Source organism: Balaenoptera physalus, assembly GCF_965194825.1.
Source record: "Balaenoptera physalus genome assembly, chromosome: 3".
NCBI classification, from domain to species: Eukaryota; Metazoa; Chordata; class Mammalia; order Artiodactyla; family Balaenopteridae; genus Balaenoptera; species Balaenoptera physalus.
Genome location: NC_138890.1, coordinates 95,003,607 through 95,010,391, shown reverse-complemented (window position 1 = coordinate 95,010,391; position 6,785 = coordinate 95,003,607). Strand labels below are relative to the sequence as shown.

Sequence of the window (6,785 nt, the reverse complement as noted above, 5' to 3'; positions counted from 1 at the left end):
TATACATATGTTTCCATATCTCTTCCCTCTTGCATCTCCCTCCCTCCCTCCCACCCTTCATATCCCACCCCTCCAGGCAGTCAAAAAGCACCCAGCTGATCTCCCTGTGCTATGCGGCTGCTTCCCACTAGCTATCTATTTTACGTTTGGTAGTGTATCTATGTCCATGCCACTCTCTCACTTTGTCCCAGCTTACCCTTCCCTGTATCCTCAAGTCCATTCTCCAGTAGTTCTGTGTCTTTATTCCCGTCTTGCCCCTAGGTTCTTCGGAACTTCTTTTTTATTATTTTATTCCATATATGTGTGTTAGCACATGGTATTTGTTTTTCTCATTCTGACTCACTTCACTCTGTATGACAGACTCTAGGTCCATCCACCTCACTACAAATAACTCAGTTTCGTTTCTTTTTATGGCTGAGTAATATTCCATTGTATATATGTGCCACATCTTCTTTAACCATTCATCTGTTGATGGACACGTAGGTTGCTTCCATGTCCCGGCTATTGTAAATAGAGCTGCAATGAACATTTTGGTTCATGACTCTTTTAGACTTATGGTTTTCTCAGGGTATATGCCCAATAGTGGGATTGCTGGGTCATATGGTAGTTCTATTTTTAGTTTTTTAAGGAACCTCTATACTGTTCTCCATAGTGGCTGTATCAATTTACATTCCCACCAACAGTGCAAGAGGGTTCCCTTTTCTCCACACCCTCTCCAGCATTTAATGTTTGTAGATTTTTTGATAATGGCCAGTCTGACTGGTGTGAGAGGATATCGCATTGTACTTTTGATTTGCATTTGTCTAATGATTAATGATGTTGAGCATTCTTTCATGTGTTTGTTGGCAATCTGTATATCTTCTTTGGAGAAATGTCTATTTAGGTCTTCTGCCCACTTTTGGATTGGGTTGGTTGTTTTTTTGATATTGAGCTGCATGAGCTGCTTATAAATTTTGGAGATTAATCCTTTGTCAGTTGCTTCATTTGCAAATATTTTCTCCCATTCTGAGGGTTGTCTTTTGGTCTGGTTTATGGTTTCCTTTGCTGTGCAAAAGCTTTTAAGTTTCATTAGGTCCTATTTGTTTATTTTTGTTTTTACTTCCATTACTCTAGGAGGTGGGTCCAAAAGGATCTTGCTGTGATTTATGTCATAGAGTGTTCTGCCTATGTTTTCCTCTAAGAGTTTGATACTGTCTGGCCTTACATTTAGGTGTTTAATCCATATTGAGTTTATATTTGTGTATGGAATAAGGGAGTGTTCTAATTTTATTCTTTTACATGTAGCTGTCCAGTTTTCCCAGCACCACTTATTGAAGAGGCTGTCTTTTCTCCACTGTATATTCTTGACTCCTTTATCAAAGATAAGGTGACCATATGTGTGTGGGTTTATCTCTGGGCTTTCTATCCTTTTCCATTGATCTATATTTCTGTTTTTGTGTCAGTACCATACTGTCTTGATTACTGTAGCTTTGTAGTATAGTCTGAAGTCCAGGAGCCTGATTCCTCCAGCTTCGTTTTTCTTTCTCAAGATTGCTTTGGGTATTCAGGGTCTTTTGTGTTTCCATACAAATTGTGAAATTTTTTGTTCTAGTTCTGTGAAAAATACCATTGGTAGTTTGATAGGGATTGCATTGAATCTGTAGATTGCTTTGGGTAGTATAGTCATTTTCACAATGTTGATTCTTCCAATCCAAGAACATGGTGTATCTCTCCATTTATTTGTATCATCTTTAATTTCTTTCATCAGTGTCCTATAATTTTCTGCATACAGGTCTTTCATCTCCTTAGGTAGGTTTATTCCTAGATATTTTATTCTTTTGTTGTAATGGTAAATGGAAGTGTTTTCTTAATTTCACTTTCAGATTTTTCATCATTAGTGTATAGGAATACAAGAGATTTCTGTGCATTAATTTTGCATCCTGCTACTTTACCAAATTCATTGATTAGCTCTAGTAGTTTTCTGGTAGCATCTTTAGGATTCTCTATGCATAGTATCATGTCATCTGAAAACAGTGACAGCGTTATTTCTTCTTTTCCGATTTGGATTCCTTTTATTTCTTTTTCTTCTCTGATTGCTGTGGCTAAAACGTCCAAAACTATGTTGAATAATAGTGGTGAGAGTGGGGAACCTTGTCTTGTTCCTGATCATAGTGGAAATGGTTTCAGTTTTCCACCATTGAGGATGATGTTGGCTGTGGGTTTTTCATATATGGCCTTTATTATGTTGAGGAAAGTTCCCTCTATGCCTATTTTCTGGAGGGTTTTTATCATAAATGGGTGTTGAATTTTGTCACAAGATTTCTCTGCATCTATTGAGATGATCATATGGTTTTTCTCCTTCAATTTGTTAATATGGTGTATCACATTGATTGATTTGTGTATATTGAAGAATCCTTGCATTCCTGGGATAAACCCCACTTCATCATGGTGTATGAACCTTTTAATGTGCTGTTGGATTCTGTTTGCTAGTATTTTGTTAAGGATTTTTGCATCTATGTTCATCAGTGATATTGGCCTGTAGTTTTCTTTCCTTGTAACATCTTTGTCTGGTTTTGGTAGCAGGGTGATGGTGGCCTCGTAGAATGAGTTGGGGAGTGTTCCTCCCTCTGCTATTTTTGGAAGAGTTCGAGAAGGATAGGTGTTAGCTCTTCTCTAAATGTTTGATAGAATTAGCCAGTGAAGCCATCTGGTCCTGGGCTTTTGTTTGTTGGAAGATTTTTAATCACAGTTTCAATTTTAGTGCTTGTGATTGGTCTGTTCATATTTTCTATTTCTTCCTCGTTCAGTCTCAGAAGGCTGTGCATTTCTAAGAATTTGTCCATTTCTTTCAGGTTGTCCATTTTATTGGCATAGAGTTGCATGTAGTAATCTCTCATGATCCTTTGTATTTCTGCAGTGTCAGTTGTTACTTCTCCTTTTTCATTTCTAATTCTATTGATTTGAGTCTTCTCCCTTTTTTTCTTGATGACTCTGCCTAATGGTTTATCAATTTTGTTTATCTTCTCAAAGAACCAGCTTTTGGTTTTATGGATCTTTGCTATCGTTGCCTTCATTTCTTTTTCATTTATTTCTGATCTGATCTTTATGATTTCTTTCCTTCCGCTAACTTTGGGGTTTTTTTGTTCTTCCTTCTCTAATTGCTTTAGGTGTAACATTTGGTTGTTTATTTGAGATGTTTCTTGTTTCTTCAGGTAGGATTGTATTGCTATAAACTTCCCTCTTAGAACTGCTTTTGCTGCATCCCATAGGTTTTGGGTCGTCGTGTTTTCACTGTCATTTGTTTCTAGGTATTTTTTTTTTAATTTAATTTTGTGGTGCTATTTATTTATTTATTTTTAATTAATTAATTAATTAATTTTGGCTGTGTTGGGTCTTCGTTTCTGTGCGAGGGCTTTCTCCAATTGCGGCGAGCGGGGGCCACTCCTCATCACGGTGCGCGGGCCTCTCACTATCGCGGCCTCTCTTGTTGCGGAGCACAGGCTCCAGACACGCAGGCTCAGCAGCCGTGGCTCACGGGCCTACTTGCTCCGCGGCATGCGGGATCCTCCCAGACCAGGGCTCGAACCCATGTCCCCTGCATTAGCAGGCAGACTCTCAACCACTGCGCCACCAGGGAAGCCCTCTAGGTATTTTTTGATTTCCACTTTGATTTCTTCAGTGATTTCTTGGTTATTAAGTAGTGTGTTGTTTAGCCTCCATGTGTTTGATTTCTTCCAGATTTTTTCCTGTAATTGATATCTAGTCTCATAGCATTGTGGTCAGAAAAGATACTTGATATGATTTCAATTTTCTTAAATTTAGCAAGGCTTGATTTGTGACCCAAGATATGATCTATCCTGGAGAATGTTCCATGAGCACTTGAGAAGAATGTGTATTCTGTTGTTTTTGGATGGAATGTCTTATAAATATCAACTAAGTCCATCTTGTTTAATGTATCATTTAAAGCTTGTGTTTCCTTATTTATTTTCATTTTGGATGATCTGTCCATTGGTGAAAGTGAGGTATTAAAGTCCCCTACTTTGATTGTGTTACTGACGATTTCCCCTTTTATGCCTGTTAGTATTTGCCTTATGTATTAAGGTGCTCCTATGTTGGGTGCATAAATGTTTACAATTGTTATATCTTCTTCTTGGATTGATCCCTTGATCATTATGTAGTGTCCTTCTTTGTCTCTTGTAATAGTCTTTGTTTTAAAGTCTATTTTATCTGATATGAGAATTGCTGCTCCAGCTTTCTTTTGATTTCCATTTGCATGGAATATAGTTTTCCATCCCCTCACTTCCAGTCTGTATGTGTCCCTAGTTCTGAAGTGGGTCTCTTGTAGACAGCATATATACGGGTCTTGTTTTTGTATCCATTCAGCCTGTCTATGTCTTTTGGTTGGAGCATTTAATCCATTTACATTTAAGGTAATTATTGATATGTATGTTCCTATTACCATTTTCTTAACTGTTTTGGGTTTGTTATTGTAGATCTTTTCTTTCTCTTGTGTTTCCTACCTAGAGAAGTTCCTTTAGCATTTGTTATAAAGCTGGTTTGGTGGTGCTGAATTCTCTTAGCTTTTGCTTGTCTGTAAAGGTTTTAATTTCTCCGTCAAATCTGAATGAGATCCTTGCTGGGTAGAGTAATCTTGGTGGTAGGTTTTTCTCCTTCATCACTTTAAATATGTCCTGCCACTCCCTTCTGGCTTGCAGAGTTTCTGCTGAAAGATCAGCTGTTAATGTTATGGGGAGTCCCTTGTGTGTTATTTGTTGTTTTTCCCTTGCTGCTTTTAATATTTTTTCTTTGTATTTAATTTTTGATAGTTTGATTAATATGTGTCTTGGTGTGTTTCTCCTTGGATTTATCCTGTATGGGACTCTCTGTGCTTCCTGGACTTGATTAACTATTTCCTTTCCCATATTAGGGAAGTTTTCAACTATAATCTCTTCACATATTTTCTCAGTCACTTTCTTTTTCTCTTCTTCTCCTGGGACCCCCTATAATTCGAATATTGGTGCATTTAATGTTGTCCCAGAGGTCTCTGAGACTGTCCTCACTTCTTTTCATTCTTTTTTCTTTATTCTGCTCTGCAGTAGTTATTTCCACGATTTTATCTTCCAGGTCACTGATCCGCTCTTCTGCCTCAGTTATTCTGTTATTGATCCCTTCTAGAGAATTGTGTTGTTCATCACTGTTTGTTTGCTCTTTAATTCTTCTAGGTCCTTGTTAAACGTTTCTTGTATTTTCTCTATTTTATTTCCAAGATTTTGGATGATCTTTAGTATCATTATTCTGAATTCTTTTTCAGGTAGACTCCCTGTTTCCTCTTCATTCTTTAGGTCTGGTGGGTTTTTGCCTTGCTCCTTTGTCTGCTGTGTGTCTCTGTCTTCTCATTTTCCTTAACTTACTGTGTTTGTGGTCTCCTTTTTGCAGGCTGCAGGTTCGTAGTTCCTGTTGTTTTTGGTGTCTGTCCCCAGTGGCTATGGTTGGTTCAGTGGGTTGTGTAGGCTTCCTGGTGGAGGGGACTAGTGCCTGTGTTCTGGTGGATGAGGCTGGATCTTGTCTTTCTGGTGAGCAGGTCCACGTCTGGTGGTGTGTTTTGGGGTGTCTATGTACTTATTATGATTTTAGGCAGCCTGTCTGCTAATGGATGGGTTTGTGTTCCTGTCTTGCTCATTGTTTGGCATAGGGTGTCTAGCACTGTAGCTTTCTGGTCATTGAGTGGAGCTGGGTCTTGGTGTTGAGATGGAGATCTCTGGGAGATTTTCGCCATTTGATATTACGTGGAGCTGGGAGGTCTCTTGTGGACCAGTGTCCTGATCTTGGCTCTCCCACCTCAGAGGTGCAGCCCTGATGCCTGGCTGGAGCAACAAGAGCCTGTCATCCACACGGCTCAGAATAAAAGGGAGAAAAAAAAGAAAGGAAGAAGAAGATAAAATAAAATAAAGTAAAATAAAATAAAGTTATTAAAATAAAAAATTATTAAAAAAATTTTTTTAAGTAATAAAAAAAAGAAAGAAAGAAGAGAGCAACCAAACCAAAAAACAAATCCACCAATGATAACAAGTGCTAGAAGCTGTACTAAAGAAAGAAACAAACAAACAAAACAGACAGACAGAACCCTAGGACAAATGGTAAAAGCAAAGCTATACAGACAAAATCACACACAGAAGCATACACATACACACTCACAAAAAGAGAAAAAGGGAAAAAATATATATATATCGTTGCTCCCAAAGTCCACCTCCTCAATTTGGGATGGTTTGTTGTCTATTCAGGTATTCCACAGATGCAGGGTACATCAAGTTGATTGTGGAGATTTAATCCGCTGTTCCTGAGGCTGCTGGGAGAAATTTCCCTTTCTCTTCTTTGTTCGCACAGCTCCTGGGGTTCAGCTTTGGATTTGGCCCCGCCTCTGCGTGTAGGTCGCCTGAGGGCATTTGTTCTTCGCTCAGACAGGACGGGGTTAAAGGAGCAGCTGATTCGGGGGCTGTGGATCACTCAGGCCGGGGGGAGGGAGGGGTACGGAATCCAGAATATTTTTTAGATCATTTTATATTGAAGTACCATTTCCATGCAATAAGATGCACATATCTAAATATTCAGGATAATAAATTTTGACAGTTGTATTATACCTGTGTAACCATCACACAAAATAAGATATAAATCACTCTCATCACCCTGGAAAGTTCCCTAATGCCCCCTGCCTTGAGGCAACCCATGTCCCCAGCTCCCACCCTCCATCTCCTCCAAAATAAACCACTTTCTTACATCTATCACCACAGGTTAGTATGGGGTTGGTT

The 6,785-nt window shown here is 38.7% G+C and overlaps 1 long non-coding RNA gene across 1 annotated transcript; it reads left to right on the top strand.

The window, feature by feature from the left end:
• Positions 1–1,195: 1,195 nt before the first annotated feature.
• Positions 1,196–5,973, top strand: LOC309657765. Its single transcript, XR_014261884.1, has 2 exons — positions 1,196–3,287; positions 3,627–5,973. It is a non-coding gene; the product is annotated as an uncharacterized lncRNA (long non-coding RNA).
• Positions 5,974–6,785: the final 812 nt, after the last annotated feature.